A 17,824-nucleotide genomic window follows, 5' to 3' on the forward strand; every position below is an offset into this window, starting at 1 on the left:
ACACATAATGCTACATATGTGTATTAAAAATAACAACACAGAGCCCCCAATGGAGGAGCTGGAGAAAGTACCAAAAGAGCTGAAGGGATCCGCAACCCTATGGGTGGAACAACATTATGAACTAACCAGTACCCCGGAGCTCTTGACTCTAGCTGCATATGTATCAAAAGATGGCCTAGTCGGCCATCACTGGAAAGAGAGGCCCATTGGACATGCAAACTTTATATGCCCCAGTACAGGGGAATGCCAGGGCCAAAAAAAATGGGAAAGGGTGGGTAGGGAATTAGGGGGGAGGGTATGGGGGACTTTTGGGATAGCATTGGAAATGTAATTGAGGAAAAGATGTAATAAAAAAATAGTTTTATATGTAAAAAAAAAAAACAACAAAAATAAAAATAACTAGCTGTCATTGGTACTTAATATCTCTCAACATCAATGGACTCAATTTCCCAATTAAAAGACACAGGCTAACAGACTGTACACATAAACAGGATCCACCATTTTTCAGCATACAAGAAACACATTTCAGTGGCAAAGACTACCTCAGTAGTAAAGGCCTGAAAAAAAAGTTTTCAAATCAAATGGTCCCCAAAAACAAGCTGGAGAATTCATTCTAATATTCAATGAAGATATACTTTCAATCAAACTTTATCAAACAAGATGGGGAAAGACACTTCTTATTCATCAAAGGAAAAATTCACCAAGAAGAAATCTCAATTCTGAACATTTATGCCCCAAATGCAAGGGCACCCACATTCATAAAAGAAACTTTACTAAAGCTCACAACACACATTGGTCCTCACATAATAATAATGGGAGACTTCAAGACCACAATGAACAGGACATTGAAACAGAAACTAAACAGAGGGATGGAAGAATTTATCTCTCAATGTAATGCCTTGCACCGGGCGTGAGCGAGAGAGGACAGTAATCTTTAAAGTGAAGGCAGCGAATGCCACACCACTACCCTTCCTGCCCTTGTGCGCACACCCACCCTTATGATGCAGCCTTCGCTGGACATCAAACCGTTCATGTCTTTTTCAGTGGACAGTAGCTTTGCCGTGGGGCTCTTTCCAAACTTTAACACAATGGACCCCGTGCAGAAAGCAGTCATTAACCACACGTTTGGAGTCTCCATTCCCCCAAAGAAGAAACAAGTTATTTCCTGTAATGTCTGTCAGCTTCGCTTTAACTGGGATAGCCAGGCCGAGGCCCACTACAAAGGAAGTAAACATTCCAAGAAGGTCAAAGCTCTAGAGGCAAAGAAAAATTAACCCAAAATGGTTCCTTCCAAGGACATCGCAAAGGCTAATCCCAGCTGCTCCATCAGGCCAGGCACAGGCGACAGCTCTGAAAAATCGGGTCAATGGCACTTTTTGTTCTTTGGCATTGTTGTGTCCCTCCTCCCCACCCCAACCCCACCCCTGCTTCCCTCCTCCTTGGATGTTGCATGTTACTCTCCATGAGTTATTTTTATAATATGATGTTCCCTCACAGGAAGCAATATGTGTTAGCAGAGAATGTAAACATTTGATATGTTGCCATTCCATGTTGTACAATATATATTTATATTTAAAAAAAAAAAAGAAACTAAACAGAGACACCGAGAAACTAATAGAAGTTATGAACCAAATGGATTTAATAGAGGTTCTACAGAACATTTTACCCCAAAATAAGAGAATATATTTTCTTCTCAGCACCTCATGGAACCTTCTCCAAAAGTGACCATATAATTGGTCACAAAACAAGCCTCAAAAGATACAAGAAGACTGAAATAATCCCATGCATTCTATCAGATCACCACAGATTATGGCTGGACTTCAATAACAACAAAAACAAGAGAAAGCCCACATACTCATGGAAACTGAACTCTCTGATCAGTGACAACTTGGTCAGGGAAGAAATAAAGAAAGAAATTAAAGGCTTTCTACAATTCAATGGAAATGAAGACATAGCATACCCAAACAATATGGGACACAATGAAAGCAGTGTTAAGAAGAAAATTAACTAAGTGCCTTTATAAAGAAATTGGAGAGATCCTATACTAGCAACTTAAAAGCACACCTGAAAGCTCTAGAACAAAAAAAAAGCAAACATACCCAAGAGGAGTAGAAGGCAGAAAATAACCAAACTCAGGACTAAAATCAAACAATTAGAAACAAAGAGAACAATACAAAGAATCAACAAAACCAAGAGCTGGTTCTTTGAGAAAATCAACAAGATAGATAAACCCTTAGCCAAACTAACTAAAGGTCACAGAGACAGTATCCAAATTAACAAAATCAGAAATAGAAAGAGAGACATAACAACACAAACTGAGGAAATTTAAAAAAAAAATCAGAGCTTACTATAAAAGTCTATACTCAACAAAATTGGAAAATCTAGATGAAATAAATGATAGATTCCAGGAACCAAAGTTAAATCAAGATCAAGTAACTAATAAATAATCCCAGGGGCTGGTGAGATGGCTCAGCAGGTAAGAACTCCGACTGCTCTTCCAAAGGTCCTGAATTCAAATCCCAAACCACATGGTGGCTCACAACCATCCATAATGAGATCTGATGCCCTCTCCTGGAGTATCTGAAGACAGCTACAGCGTACTTACATATAATAAATAAATAAATAATCCCATAGCCCCAAAGGAAATAGATATAGTCATTAAAAATCTCTTTAAAAAAAATCCCAGGGCCAGGTAGTTTTAGTGCAGAATTCTACCATACCTTCTAAGAAGAGCTAATACCAATACTCGTCAAGATATCCCACAAAATAGAAACAGAAGGAACACTACGTAATTTATTCTATGAAGCTACAGTTACTCTGATAACTAAACCATACAAAACCCCAACAAAGAAAGAGAACTTCAGACTAGTTTCCCTTATGAATACTAATGCAAAAATACTGAATAAAATTGTAGCAAATTGAATCCAAGAAAACGTCAAAACCATCATTAATCATGATCAAGTAGGCTTCATGCCAGGGATGCAGAGATGGTTCAATATATGAAAACCCATTAATGTAGTACACTATATAAATAAACTCAAGGAAAAAGGTCACATAATCATCTTATTAGATGCTGAAAACCCTTCAACAAAATACAATACCCCTTCATGTTAAAAGCCTTGGAGATACCAGGAATTCATGGCATATACCTAATCATAATAAAAGCAATATATAACAAACCAACAGACAACATCAAATTAAATGGAGAGAAACTAGAAGCAATCCCACTAAAATCAGGGACAAAACAAGGCTGCCCACTCTCTCTCTATCTATTCAATATAGTACTTTAAGTTCTAGCCAGAGCAATTAGACAACAAAAGAAGATCAAGGGAATACAAATTGGAAAGGAAGAAGTCAAAGCATCACTACTGGCAGATGATATGATAGTGTGCTTAAGTGACCCCGAAAATCCCAGCAGAGAATACCTACAGCTTATAAACAACTTCAGCAAAGTGGCTAGATATAAAACTGACTCAAAACATCAGCAGCCTTCCTTTATACAAATGATAAGCAGGCTGAAAAATAAATCTCGAAAACAACACCCTTCCCAATAGCCACAAACAGAATAAAATATCTTGATGTAACTCTTACCAAACAACTGAAAGATCTGTATGACAAAAACCTCAAATCTGTGCTGAAAAAAAAAAAAACTGAAGAAGGCCTCAGAAGATGGAAAGATATGTAGGATTGACATAGTGAAATGGCCATCTTATCAAAATCAATATACAGATTCAATGCAATCCCCAGCAAAATTCTTTTTCAGACAAGAAAAAGGCAATTCTCAACTTCATACTGAAAAACAAAAAATCCAGAATAGCCAAAACAATTCTCAACAATAAAAGATCTTCTGGGGGAATCACCATCCCTGACCTAAAGCTGTACTACAAAGCAGTAATGATAAAGACCTTATGGTATTAGTATAGAGTCTGAAAAGTCAATCAATGGAATAGAATTGAAGTCCCAGGAATAAACCCACACAACTATAGACATTTGATCTTTGACAAAGAAGCCAAAAACCATACAGTGGACAAAAGAAAGCATCTTCCATAAATGAAGCTGCTCTAACTGGCCATCTGTATGTAAAAGAATGAAAATAGATCCATATTTATCACCTTGCACAAAGCTCAAATCCAAGTGGATCAAGGACTTCAACATAAAACCAGATACACTGAATCTAATAGAAGAAAAAGTGGAAAGAGTCTTCAACTCATTGGCACAGGGGAAATTTTTCTGATCAGAACACCAGTGGCTCAGGCTCTTAGATCAACAATTGATAAATAGGACCTCACGAAACTGAAAAGTTTCTGTAAGGCAAAAGCCACCATCAATAGGACAAATCGGCAACCTATATATTGGGGGGAAAATCTTTACTAACTTTACCTCCCATAGAGGACTAATATCCAAAATATATAAAGAACTCATGAAGCTAATCACTAAAAAACAAACAACCCAATCAAAAAAATGGGGTATAGAACTAAACCGAGATTTCACAACCAAGGAATCTCGAATGGCTGAGAAGCACCTAAAGAAATGTTCAAAGTCCTTAGTCATCAGGGAATGCAAATCAAAACAACCCTGAGATTCTGCCTTACAACAATCAGAATAGCTAAGATCAAAAACTCAATTGATAGCACATGCTGGTGAGGATGTGGAGAAAGAGGAACACTCCTCCGTTGCTGGTAAGATTGCAAACTGATACAACCACTCTGGAATAAATTTGGTGGTTCTTCAGAAAGTTGGAAATAGTTCTACCTGAAGACTCAGCTATACCACTCCTGTGTGTATACTCAAGAGTTGCCCTATCATATCACAAGGACACATGTTCCACTATGTTCATAACAGTCTTATTTGTAATAACCAGAAGCTGGAAACAACCCAGATGTCCCTCAACAGAAGAACGGATACAGAAAATGTGGTTCCTTTACACAATGGGATACAATTTGGCTATTAAAAGCAAGGACATCATGAATTTTGCAACCAAATAGATGGAAATAGAAAATATCATCCTGAGTGAGTTAACTCAGACCCAAAAAGATATGCATGGTACATACTCATTGATAAGTGAATATTAGCCAAATTGTACAGAATACCTAGGTTAAAACCTACAGACCTTAAGATGTTTAACAAGGATTTTGTCTGAGATATGAGTGTGGAGCAGGGTCATGGGAAGATGAGACTGGGCAGCAGTGAGTGGACAGTAATGGAAGCTCTGGTATCATGGGGAAGTACTATTCATGCTACATGGAAAAAGTCTAACTGTGATTCCATACAAGTGTGAAGCATCGTCTCTAGCAGGTGCTCTTGGAAAGGTCAAGCACACACAAGAGTCAGGCACTCATTCTGTGCCCCACTTTGTAAACTGGGAAACATGTTCAGGATATGAACTTGGGTCCTCCGGAGCAGAGCAGTCAAGAACTCTTAGGAGAAGAAAAGTTGAAACAAATTTACAGCCAGAAGTTCCAGGATTCAAACAACTTTTATCAATAATAAAGATTCAGAAAAGCACATTGAAGTAGAAACACCTGCCTTTCATACTATAATTGAAGACATAGTAGCAGGACTTGTGGGAAGATGTAAAGCCAAGCCATCGTTTTACCCCCGGAACTGTCTGACGCAGCTCATCCAAACACACGTGCTTTCCTACAGCTTATGCCCTGACTTGATGGAGATTGCCCTAGAGCACACAGATATGCAGATGTTACAGTTGTGTCTGCAGAAGTTCCCTGACATTCCTGAGTCTACCACCTGTGCTTGCTTAAAACTTTTCTTGAGCAGTGGTGATGATTGTCTTCGAGACAGTAATATCAACATGGAATCAGTTTTTGATTATAGTGATCCCACACAAGATGAGAAAAAGGAAATGGAAGAGCAAATTGAAATTGTTCAGAATGGCTTTGGACCTGAAGATGGGAACTGCAGTGAAGATAGTCAGCAGTTAAATAAAAAGCCTGGAGACAGCACACGAGCCTGGCTCCTGTCCTGTGACCTCATGTTCTGTGGCACCAAAGCAAGCAGCTCTGCTAAATGCAGCCCTTCATTCCGCATACAGTGAGCCTTTCCTCCTGCTGCATTTGAAAGACATCCCTGCGAAGCATGTCACACTGTTTCTCCAGTATTTGTATTTCCTCTATTTGAAGTGTACTGGCAGTGCTACCATGACTCTCCCTGGAGTAAACCCTCCAACCGTGAGCAAGATTATGGATTATGGATATGCCTACTTCTAGATGCTAATTTTACTGTCCTATTAATGATACCAGAAGCAAAAAGACTTTTACTTAATCTTTACAATTTTGTGAAATCTCAGATCTCCATCTATTCCGAGCTCAACAAGATCGAAGTCAGCTTCCGGGAGCTGCAGAGATTAAATCAGGAGAAGAGCAGTAGGGGACTGTAGTCCATCGAAGTGCTGGAACTCTTCTGACAGTCTTGCTGGCTGTTCTGGAACTGGATATATAGACCAGGCTGCCCGCAAACTCACAGAGCACCTCCAAAAGTGCTGGAAGTAAAGGTGTGGCCACCACACCTAGCTTTATGGATATATATATGTATATATTTTTTAATATGAATCTTCCTGTTCATCCAGGGAAGATTTGTTAGTATCCATCTCCCTCAGTGTCCAGAGAGAAATGTGAGTTCCTGTACCATCACAGACCATCATTCCTCAGTGTGCTACGGGTTCCACAGAAATCACTTCTAAGTTGCAGACATCACTGGAAGGATGTTGTGAAAGTTTTTTTAAACATGAAATTGAGCTGATTTTAAGTAAACTTATTTGTGTACTGATAAAAGTCTAATTTTTTACAATGCATTTTGAATAGTTTTTCTTTCAATCAAAGAAGCAAAACCAGGGGCTGGAGAGATGGCTCAGCAATTAAGAGCACTGACTGCTCTTTCAGAGGTCCTGAGTTCAATTCCTGGCAACCACATGGTGGCTCACAACCATCTGTAATGTTATCCGATGCCCTCTTCTGATGTGACTGGAGATAGTGACAGTGTACTCACATATATGAAATAAATCTTTTTTTAAAAAAAATGAAGAAGCTGCAAACCATCTCTGATGAGTGGATCTAAGGAGAATGTATATCAGTCGGAAGCTGTTCCCAGTCATCTGTATCATGGAGCACTCAGGGCACCAAGCCAGCATACTGCATTGTGCCTACTGCCATTTCTTCATCTTTCATCTTCTGCCATCTCTCCTCCTTTCTCAGGAGTTGAGAAATTCCCTGTTCCAGCATGGTGTCTCAGATGAACTGTGACAAGGATATGGTAAAGATTGGTTTAAATTATAAAATCTTATTACCAAATTAAAAAAAAAAAGATGTTTAACAAGCAGGAATGCCTAAGTGGAGATGCTTCAATCCCACTTAGAAGGGTGAACAAAATTATCACAGGAGGCAGAGGGAGGTATGAGGGTGGGAGAGGGGAGACTAACAGGAAAAGTGGAACAGGATCAGGTATGGGGTGGGACAGATGAGAAGCCCAGAGGACCAAAAGAATGAATAGAAATATGCAGCCACAGGAGGTGGGGGGACCCTCTAGAAAGTGTCAGAAATGTGGGAGGTGATAGACTCTCAGGACTCAATAGGGTGACCTTGCCAATATGCCCAACAGTGGTGAGAGGGAACTCAAAGAGTCCACTTCCAGTAGATGGACAGCTCCTCAAGTAGAGGAATGGGATTACCAACCTACAGTCAAAATTTCTGACCAAGAATTGTTCCTGTCTAAAAGAACTGCAGGGACAATAATGAAAAAGAGACTAAAGGAAAGGCTGTCCAGTCACCAGTCCAACTTGGGATTCATCTCATCGGGGTGAGAGGCACCAAGGCCTGATACTATTATCAATACTATGATGTGCATACAGACAGACCCCTAGCGTTGCTGTCCTCTGAGAGGCCCTTCCAACAGCCAACTCAAACAGATGCATATACTTACACCCAACCATTGAACTGAAGTAGGGGACTCCTGTGGTTGAATTAGGGGAAGGATTGAAGAAGCTGATGGGGAGGGCAACCCCATAGGAAGACCAACAGTCTCAACTAACCAGGACCCCTGGGAGCTCCCAGAGAATGAGCCACCAACCAGGAGCACACATGGGCTGGTCCAAGACCCTGGCACATATATAGTAGAGGACTGCCTGGTCTAGCTTCAGTAGGAGAAGATGTGCCTAATCCTTGAGAGACTTGAGGCCCCAAGAAAGGGGGATGCCTGTGAGGAGGGAGCACCCTCTCTTGGAGTCAAGGGGGAGGAGGAATAGGATGAGGAACTATGGGGAGGAGGGCCAGGTGGGGGGCAGTAGCTGGAATGTAATAAATAAAATAATGTTTTAAAACATGAGTCAGATGTAAGAATTATGAAACAGACTGGAATTTCAGAAGGATTCATTTCCCATTCAGCTAGTTGCTTCCTTCATCAGAAAATACAGGAGAGCAAGTATCTGTCCCACGTTAATGGCTGCATATCCACTCAACACATCCTCACAGTGAACAGGAACTTGCAACCCCAGAAGTCCACCCTCCTTAAGCAAAAGGCAACAGATACCTTTGCCATGTCTCAGGGAGCCAGGTATGGGTACTCAGGCCAGACTAACAGGAAGAGGGCGTGTCTGTGTAACATCCATTCATCCAAAAAAGATGATGTGGTATTCCTAGATTCCAATGGGCCAGCAATGCCTGTAAGTCACATGACTCACTTGTAAATGTACGTTCTCTAAACAAGTAAAGCAGGCCCCCTTTACACCACTAAGGATCTGGAATGAGACACAGTGGGAAAGTCGCTTAAACCATTAATTGCTTTTATTTTCTTCCCAAAAAACAAAGAAACCTGCTGTGATAAGAAATAGACACCTAGTGCATAAAGTATATCCATTACAAACAGTTCCTCATAAAAAAATTATCTCCAAAATAAAAATGAATAAGTATCCTTCCTTGCTGTGATAAATCATCAGCTCTAGGACAGCAAAGAGATTGTAAGAAACTAAACCCCATTGAATGCACTTCACATTCATCTTCAAGATAATGATGTAGCCCTATCGTAGGCTCCATTGTCTAATCTAAACTGAATCATGTGCACAATATGTGTTCTGTGTGACAGCATATGATAGAATGACAAATGTTACACAGTGACTTTGGGACTGCTGTAGCCTTGGGATAATTTCTTTCCATAAAGAGTTGATTTTTTTACTTATCTGTGTATGTTACAGAAAACTAAAGCCAGTGTACTGTTAATTGTCTCTGGGAGTCATTTTGTATACACTAAAAAGGCAAATGACAATTTGCTCTTTATCATTTAGGTTGGTAGGCTTTTATGAGCTCTGAAACATTTAAATGTTTTTTTTTCTGATATTAGAAACACATGATTTCATTTAGAAGTAAGGAATCTAAAGAAAACTCTGATCCACAAAACATAATAATAATAATAATAATAATAATTCATTATTAGGGATTACAAGAACATGACAATGGAAGACATTGCCTCTTTATTATTATTGCTCTATTACTCCAAGAACAAAAGCCATTCTCAGTTAATTGGCTGTGGCTTCCATACAATGTCGTTTACCCTGAAGGAGTGTACTGTTATAGTAAAGAGTCCAGAGGAACCCTCTACATCAGTGGTTCTCAACCTCCCGAATGCTGTGACCCTTTAATACAGTTCCTAATGCTGTGATGACCTTCAACCATAAAATTATTTTTTTTGCTATTTCATAACTGTAAGTTTGCTATTATTACGAGTTGTAATGTAAGTATCTGTATTTTCCAATGGTCTTAGGTGACACCTAAAGGGATTATGCCCCAACTGCTATAGAGAGACTTCAATCACAGCAATGTGAAGCTGAGTCTCACTAGAAAGAAAAAGAAAAAAAAAAAAAACTCCAGATTGGTACATGCAGGGAAACAGAAAGGAACTGGTTATTGTCTAGACTATCTTGTCTACAGGTGTGTTCAAACTATGACCTGGGATGTTACCTTAGGCTTCCACTACAAGATGAGTTTTAGTACCAACCTGGGTCCTCAAAATGGCAGTGCCACTGACAAGCTCAACTCAGGCTGAACTCTGACCGGGTAAACAGAAACCTAAAATCAGCAGCAACCATCAGAAAGCATCCCTAGGCATCAGGTTTCCATCTATCAGGAAGAGCTGCTGCTCCCCTTATCTGCCACCCCCCCATCATCATCTAGTTCCCTGTTAACAGTTACTTACAATGCATATCCAAATCCCCATATGTCTGCCTGCAGCAGCTCAAGTGTTTAATCCCAGCACTCAGGAGGCAGAGGGAGGAGGAGCTAGCTCTGTGAGTGTGATGTCTAGATAGTGAGTATTAGGACAGCAGGTCATATAGAAATACCCTGTTTCAAAAACACCAGAACAAAAAAAAATAAAAACAAAATTTTTATAAAACTCCCCATTCTCTTCAAGCCCATAATCCCTTCCCCCTACTCTAAACTTCCCTGCTTCCAGGTTTATATGATTTAGTCCACAACCTCCACACCTGTCTTTAAAAACAAAGACAGAACCTGGCACCACCCCTGCCTCCTTAGATCCCACTCCCAGCCTTCAACCCAGCTGTAGTTTGCTATTTGCTCTGCTTCCTGAGAGATAGCCATGGCAGCTTTAACCTCACCCCCCTCCAAATACACCTTTCTTTCTATCCATGAAGTCGTCCAGTGCAGTGCTATCATTGCTCCCTAGTTTATAATAAGGTCTGGGCACACTTGTTTCCCTCCCTCGTCACCATCATTGTTCAGGAGAATGAGTCTCTGGTTGGAATCTGAAGTTTCCTGCCTGACAAGTAGATCTACAATGTTCAGATGGAGACGGCCAGTACTTGTTTCTCAAGCCTAACAGGATGAGTTAATCCTTCAAGGAAATGATACTGAACCTGTTTAAAATTCAGTGCCTGCAATTCAGCAAGGCACAATGCTCAAAAACAAAGCTATCTGAACAGTTTTGAATGGCATCTATGAGCCTGAATGCTCAGCAGGCTGATTGCTAAGCCCTGTATTACCCAGCTCCAGAAACAAAATCTTAGGTTGTCAGCACACTTTGAGAATTCATTTGACACAATAAAAATTTGAATTAATAATCATTAGAATTATTATTATTCACAAAGAACTCAAGGAAGTAGGCATCAATTAACCAAATAATCCAATTTTGAAAATAAGGTACCTATCTAAACAGAATTCTCAATAGAGGAATCTCAAATGGCTGAGAAACTGAGAGAAATGTTCAACCTCCTTAGCCATTAGAAAAATGCAAATCAAATGTAAAACTTTGAGATTCCATCATACACCTGTCAAAATGTTTAAGACCAAAAACACAAGTGAAAGCTCAAGGATGTGGAACAAGAGTAGCATTCCTCCATTTGTTGGTTGGAATGCAAACTTGAACAGATACTATAGGAAATCAATATGGTAGTTTCTCAGAAAATTTGGAATTAATATATTTTAAAACCCAGCTTTACCACTCTTGGCCATTTACCCAAAAGACAATCCATCCTACCACAAAAACGCTTGCTCAACTATGTTCACAGAGGCTTTATTCATAATAACCAGAAACTGGAAACAATCCAGATGACTCTCAGCTGAAGAAAGGATAAAGAAAACGTGGTACATTTACACAGTGGAATATTACTTAGCTTTTAGAACAAAACAACATCATGAAATTTTCAGCCAAATGGATGGAACTAGAAAAATTATTCTGAGGGAGGCAACCTAGACCCAGAAAAACAAGCATGGCATGTCCTCATAAGTGGATGTAAGGATAATCACCCTATAATCTACAAACCCAGAAAAGCTAAGTAACAAGGAGGGTTTATGGGGGAAATGAATGAATCTCCCTGGAAAGAGAAAATAGAAAAGATTTTGCTCGTGGTCTGAGGTCAGGTAGGGATGAGAACAGGAGAGATCAGCTTGGGGTAGGAGGGACAAAAGGAGAGAGTACAGGAAGAGATTACTAGACTAGGGGGACATTTAGGGAGCCTTGTGGAAATCTAGTGTCGTGACCCTATGAGGGTGATCCTTTTGAGGATTCCTAGTAATAGAAAATATGAAGCCTGAACCACCCATCTTCTGTAACCAGACAAGAATCCCAGTAGTGGGACTGGGACACCAGTGCAGCCACAATAACTCCAACCCACATCTGTCCGACCTGCAAGATATGCTGGGAGCAGTGGTGGCTCAGAGCTTGTGGGATTGGACAACCAATGACTGGTCTGACTTGAGTCTCAAGCCAAAACAGGGAGCTCATGCCCAGCACAGCCTGGACATTGGGCCTAACGACATTCTGCTATAGTCAGAGATCAGTGCCTAGCCCAGTTGTCATCTTCCAGCTTCTTCTAGCAGCTGATGGGAGCAGATGCAGAGACCCTCAGCCAAACATTGGGTAGATCTCAGGTACCCTGCAGAACAAGCAGGGAAAGCATTGTAGGAGACAGAGGTGTCAAGGATACCAGGAGAACTTAGCCCACAGAATCAACAAAGCAAGGCTCACTGGGAGTCACAGAGACAACAGTAATCACAGAGCCTGCATAAATCTGCTTTAGTGCTCAAGCATACACGTTGTTTAGCTTGGAATGTTTGTCTCCCAACAGTGAGAGGTTCTGACTGACTCCTTCGCCTGTGCTTGGGACCCTTTTTCTCCTACTGGATTGCCTCATCCAGTCTTGATAGGAAGTTTGTGCTTAATCTTATTGCATCTTGTTATTCCATGTTTGGTTGATATTACTGGGAGGCCTGCTCTTTTCTGAAGGAGAAGCAATAAATCTCAGGAGAAGAGATGTGGAAGGGGACTGGGAGGGATAGAGGGAGGGGAAGCTATAGTCAAAATGTATTGTATGAGAGCAGAATAAATAAAAATAAGATTATTATTATTATTATCATAGTTTGTATGTATGTATATATGTATGTATGTATTATGTATGTGTGTGTGTGTGTGTGTGTGTGTGTGTGTGTGTGTGTGAGAGAGAGAGAGAGAGAGAGAGAGAGAGAGAGAGAGAGAGTGATGTGTACTATGACATCAGAGAACAACTTTGTGGAGTCAGTCTTTCTTTCCTTTAGGTAGGTTCCAGGGATCAAACTCTACAAGGCAAGTTTCTTGACCTGATGAGACATTGTTACAGGAAGCCACCAGAGATGACACTCAGACACAATTTACATCCAACTGAAAGTTTTTATCTCAGCCAGGTAGAGCTGCACTCAGATATTTGAGTGTTAAGTGAAGCGTGGGGTGTCTGGAGCACTGGAGTTTTTGAAGGCAGAAACTATGTCTAGCATCTTCCTTGGCAGCTGGCACAGGGCTTTGCAGAAACAAGCAGTTAGATAACAAAAAGGATGTTAGGTTACATAACAAGGTTAGTTAGATGGGACATCTTGACTTTGGGGTTCTATAATAGAGTTGGGTAGTTTTACAGGATATTCTTCATCAAGAAAATCAAGTCCTAGTTAAACCTAAGCTGGCCCAGTAAATACAGGGAAACCTCTGCACTGTTTTTCCCTGTTACAACATCTTGTGGTCTTATATTCCAACTCTAACACAAGGTCTGTTTACCTTTTATACAGTTTGGCATTGCATGAAAGAAATATATACAATTCATTACACCTTTCAGTAGTTCCACACAGACAACAACAATCCCATAACACAGATTGTATCTTTATCGTTTGTATCAGCTTCTTCCTGTCATGGTGACAAGCACCTGAGGACAACTTAAAGGACAAAAGACTTAGTTTGTCTGGGTACGGGAAATCTTGGCCATGTTTGTCTGGTTCCCTTGCTGGGAACTTGAAGCAAGGCTCACCATAACTGCAGGAAACCTCGGTGGAGTGGAATAGCTCACCTTGGGTAAATAGGAAAGAACAGGGGCAAGAATCGGCTCCCAATGGTCTGCTTCCTCAAACTATGCCTCGTGAACTGAGGTTTCTAAGATTTCTCTCTAAGTAGTGCTATGAGCCAGGGACCAAGTTTTCAATACAGGAGTCTAGGGGAAATTCATTATTCAAGTCATAACGTCCTCCTAGCTCTATGGAATTTCGGTACCAGTTCCATAATTTACATCCTCCTTGGCTTGGTCTGGGTTCACAGTTGCAAATAAATAAATAAATAAATAAATAAATAGATCAACTCTGCATCTGACCTAAGCAGAAACAAATTGCTAACAGGAATCATTCCCAGACTATTAGGAGAGCTGAGACAGGCTCTATAATGACTGAACTAACCACAACACATAGATGGGATTCTAAAGGGTTTCCTTCCTCTGCCTCTCCCTCTGTTATACTCTGACCTCTACGCATACAGCGTCATTCACACACACACACACACACACACACAAAACATACATACTCACACATATATATTGTACACATACACACAGGCACACATACTCTCACACATATGTACAGACAACTTTCTCCTGTTTCCATTGGGGTCACAGGATGGTTTTATTTTGTTTTTTTTTTAAATGAAGTCCCTAATAGTGTTATTTCTCTACATAAAGTTTCTCAGTGAATCCAGAACTCATCCAGCACAGAGACTTATTACCATCTATGGGTCTCTTTCTGCTATGGCTCTGCCACAGGACGCTAGCGGCATCTCTTTCCCTGATGTGGACACTTTATTCTCACCACTGTAATTGTGTGAATTCAGCACTCTTCTTACATAGTCTGTTCTATTTGCACGAAATGTCTTCCTTTTCTAACTAATTCTTCAGGATTAATAGGTCTTCCCACAGGTTCCCAGCCCTTGGCATGTGACTAGGCAAGTAAGCAGCTGACTTCCTATAATATTGTGCATTTTAATTCATAGAATTCAGTTAATGCAACCACTGTTTTCCTCACTTGTTTTTCAATCTTCCACAATAGACTGTAACTGATTATAATCTATCTCAATAGCCCAGAACGTTCCCCAATGCCTAACACATAATAATATTTTAAGTAAATTGTACTGGGGAGGAAAAACAAATGTGAGGAGCACAGAGACTAATATTGTGAAAATGCACATCAGTAATGAATTGAAAGTAAGCAATAGCTTTGAATGGCAATTGCATGTGCATATTAGTGGCAATATTGAGGATGTAAATTATGGAACTGGTACCTGAAGAGCAAATCGCTGGAGAGGTCTGAACCCGGCAGATTATATGGAGCCTTTATTCACCATTTGCAAGGCTGTTCCAGGCAGTGTATGGAAAACAGCCATGATCCCAAATTTGTTTTTGAGTTGTTTGGGGGGGTTTTTTGTTTGTTTGTTTGTTTTTGTTTTTTTGTTTTTTGTTTTTTAAGCAAAAGCCCTCAATTGTGAAGCAGACAGAAAGGAAACTGTGAACATCTGTAGCAAGCAAGTGTTATTTACAGATGTAGAGAGATAGCAGTTTGTGATGAGGTGGTGCTCAAGACCTTTAGGTCAGGATCACATTGTATAGGAATTTAGGGCTGGTTATATACGCAATGAATTCATCTCTGGTCTGTGTGAACAGAAACCAGTTTACTCTAGGAACTTACAATTTGCTACATGACCCATAAATTAGTGGTTGATCTACACGACCAAAAACCAGTTTATCCAACAGTTTTAGAACCTAAAGTATTCTTTTTGTTTTTTCTTTTTTTTTTTTTTCCTGTTTTTTTTTTGAGACAGGGTTTGTCTATGTAGCCCTGGCTGTCCTGGAACTCACTTTGTAGACCAGGCTGGCCTGGAACTCAGAAATCCCCCTGCCTCTGCCTCCCAAGTGCTGGGATTAAAGGCATGCACAACCTAAAGTATTCTTAAGAATGCTTTCACAAGAAACTGTAACTACAGTTCAGTAGATTACTACAAATTAGTCAGGCAAGTAGAGTATATGTGAACTGTGTCTTCTTCTTTATTTTGCTGGGCATCAAAAACATTTAGGTCTATTAAAATGTAAATGGAGAAGATTAAGTGGCATATAATTGAATACTGTGATAAAGGGAGCTTCCAAGAACGTGTCTGGGAATAGAGTCATACCACAGCGATTTCACCAAACTACATGGAAGAAACCTTAAAAAGATTTTGATTTTTAGATGTTATGTCATTTACAGAATAAATGGATAAACTTAAATGTTGAACGTTAAACTACTAAATGGCATTAAGAAAGCTTATCAAGCAGTCCGGGACCCCCCGTGCGATCGTTAGCCCGGTGCACAATGCCCCCGAAAAAGGAAGGAGATGGAATTAAACCGCCTCTAATTATTGGAAGATTTGGAACCTCACTGAAAATTGGTATCGTTGGATTGCCAAATGTTGGGAAGTCTACCTTCTTCAATGTGTTAACCAATAGTCAGGCGTCAGCAGAAAACTTCCCATTCTGCACTATTGATCCTAATGAGAGCAGAGTGCCTGTGCCAGATGAGAGGTTCGACTTTCTTTGCCAGTATCACAAACCAGCAAGCAAGATTCCTGCTTTCCTAAATGTAGTGGATATTGCTGGCCTTGTAAAAGGAGCTCACAATGGGAAGGGCTTGGGGAATGCCTTTTTATCTCATATTAGTGCCTGTGATGGGATTTTTCATCTAACACATGCTTTTGAAGATGATGATATAATGCACGTTGGAGGAAGTGTAGATCCCATTAGAGATATAGAAATAATTTATGAGGAGCTTCAGCTGAAAGGTAAGGAGATGATTGGGCCCATTCTAGACAAACTAGAGAAGGTGGCCGTGAGGGGGAGGCGACAAGAAACTGAAGCCAGAGTATGACATAATGTGCAAAGTCAAGTCTTGGGTTATAGATCAAAAGAAACCTGTTCACTTCTATCATGACTGGAATGACAATGAGATTGAAGTGTTGAATAAACACTTATTTTTTTACTTCAAAACCAATGGTCTACTTGGTGAATCTTTCTGAAAAAGACTATATAAGAAAGAAAAACAAATGGTTGATAAAAATTAAAGAGTAGGTGGACAAGTATGACCCAGGCGCCTTGGTCATACCTTTCAGTGGGGCCTTGCAACTCAAGTTGCAAGAATTGAGTGCTGAGGAGAGACAGAAGTATCTGGAAGCGAACATGACACAAAGTGCTTTGCCAAAGATCATGAAGGCTGGATTTGCAGCACTCCAACTAGAATACTTTTTCACTGCAGGCCCAGATGACGTGCGTGCATAGACCATCAGGAAAGGAAGGAAGTCTCCTCAGGCTGCAGGAAAGATGCACACAGATTTCGAAAAGGGATTCATTATGGCTGAAGTAATGAAGTATGAAGACTTTAAAGACGAGGGTTCTGAAAATGCAGTCAAGGCTGCTGGAAAATACAGTCAACAAGGCAGCAATTATATTGTTGAAGATGGAGATATTATCTTCAAATTTAATACACCTCAGCAACCAAAAAAGAAATAAATTCAGTTATTGCTCAGATCAACGTACAACTTCTAAAATGCATATATTGGGGCTTGGAAGGTGGGTGTTTTTTTTTTTAATTAAAGTTTCTGAAATCTAAAGAGACAAAGTTAGGAATGGGAATCTTCTACAAACAAATTATTTTTATTTGTTTTAAAATTGTAAAATACTATGTACCTTCCATGAAATGCAAGTTACTAAGCATGAAGAACTTTGCTTTCTCACGTGATTAAGACCCTACTGCACACTGTAGAGGCTTTTCAAAGCCATATTACTCTCCTGATGCTTCATTAATCTCCATCATTTCTGCCAGGCCTGACACGTTTGACAGTGAAGACAATGTGGCTTGCTCCTTTTTGAATCTAAAGATAATGCATGTTTTACAGTACTTCAGATGTCTACACTCAATAAAACATTTGACAAAACCAAAAAGAAAAAGAAAAAAGAAAAAGAAAGAAAGCTTATCAAAAATCGGTAATGCTGTTTCAT

The 17,824-nt window shown here is 40.0% G+C and overlaps 2 pseudogenes; both read left to right on the forward strand.

Annotated features, from left to right (window-relative positions):
• Nucleotides 1-1,001: 1,001 nt before the first annotated feature.
• On the forward strand, nt 1,002-6,421 carry LOC110295632 (nucleolar protein 11-like; annotated as a pseudogene).
• A 9,724-nt stretch (nt 6,422-16,145) lies between these two features.
• LOC110296905 (obg-like ATPase 1 pseudogene) lies at nt 16,146-17,335 on the forward strand (annotated as a pseudogene).
• The last annotated feature ends 489 nt before the right edge of the window (nt 17,336-17,824 follow it).

This window comes from Mus caroli, unplaced genomic scaffold, assembly GCF_978045245.1.
Source record: "Mus caroli unplaced genomic scaffold, Mus_caroli_1 scaffold_7, whole genome shotgun sequence".
In the NCBI taxonomy this organism is placed as follows: Eukaryota; Metazoa; Chordata; class Mammalia; order Rodentia; family Muridae; genus Mus; species Mus caroli.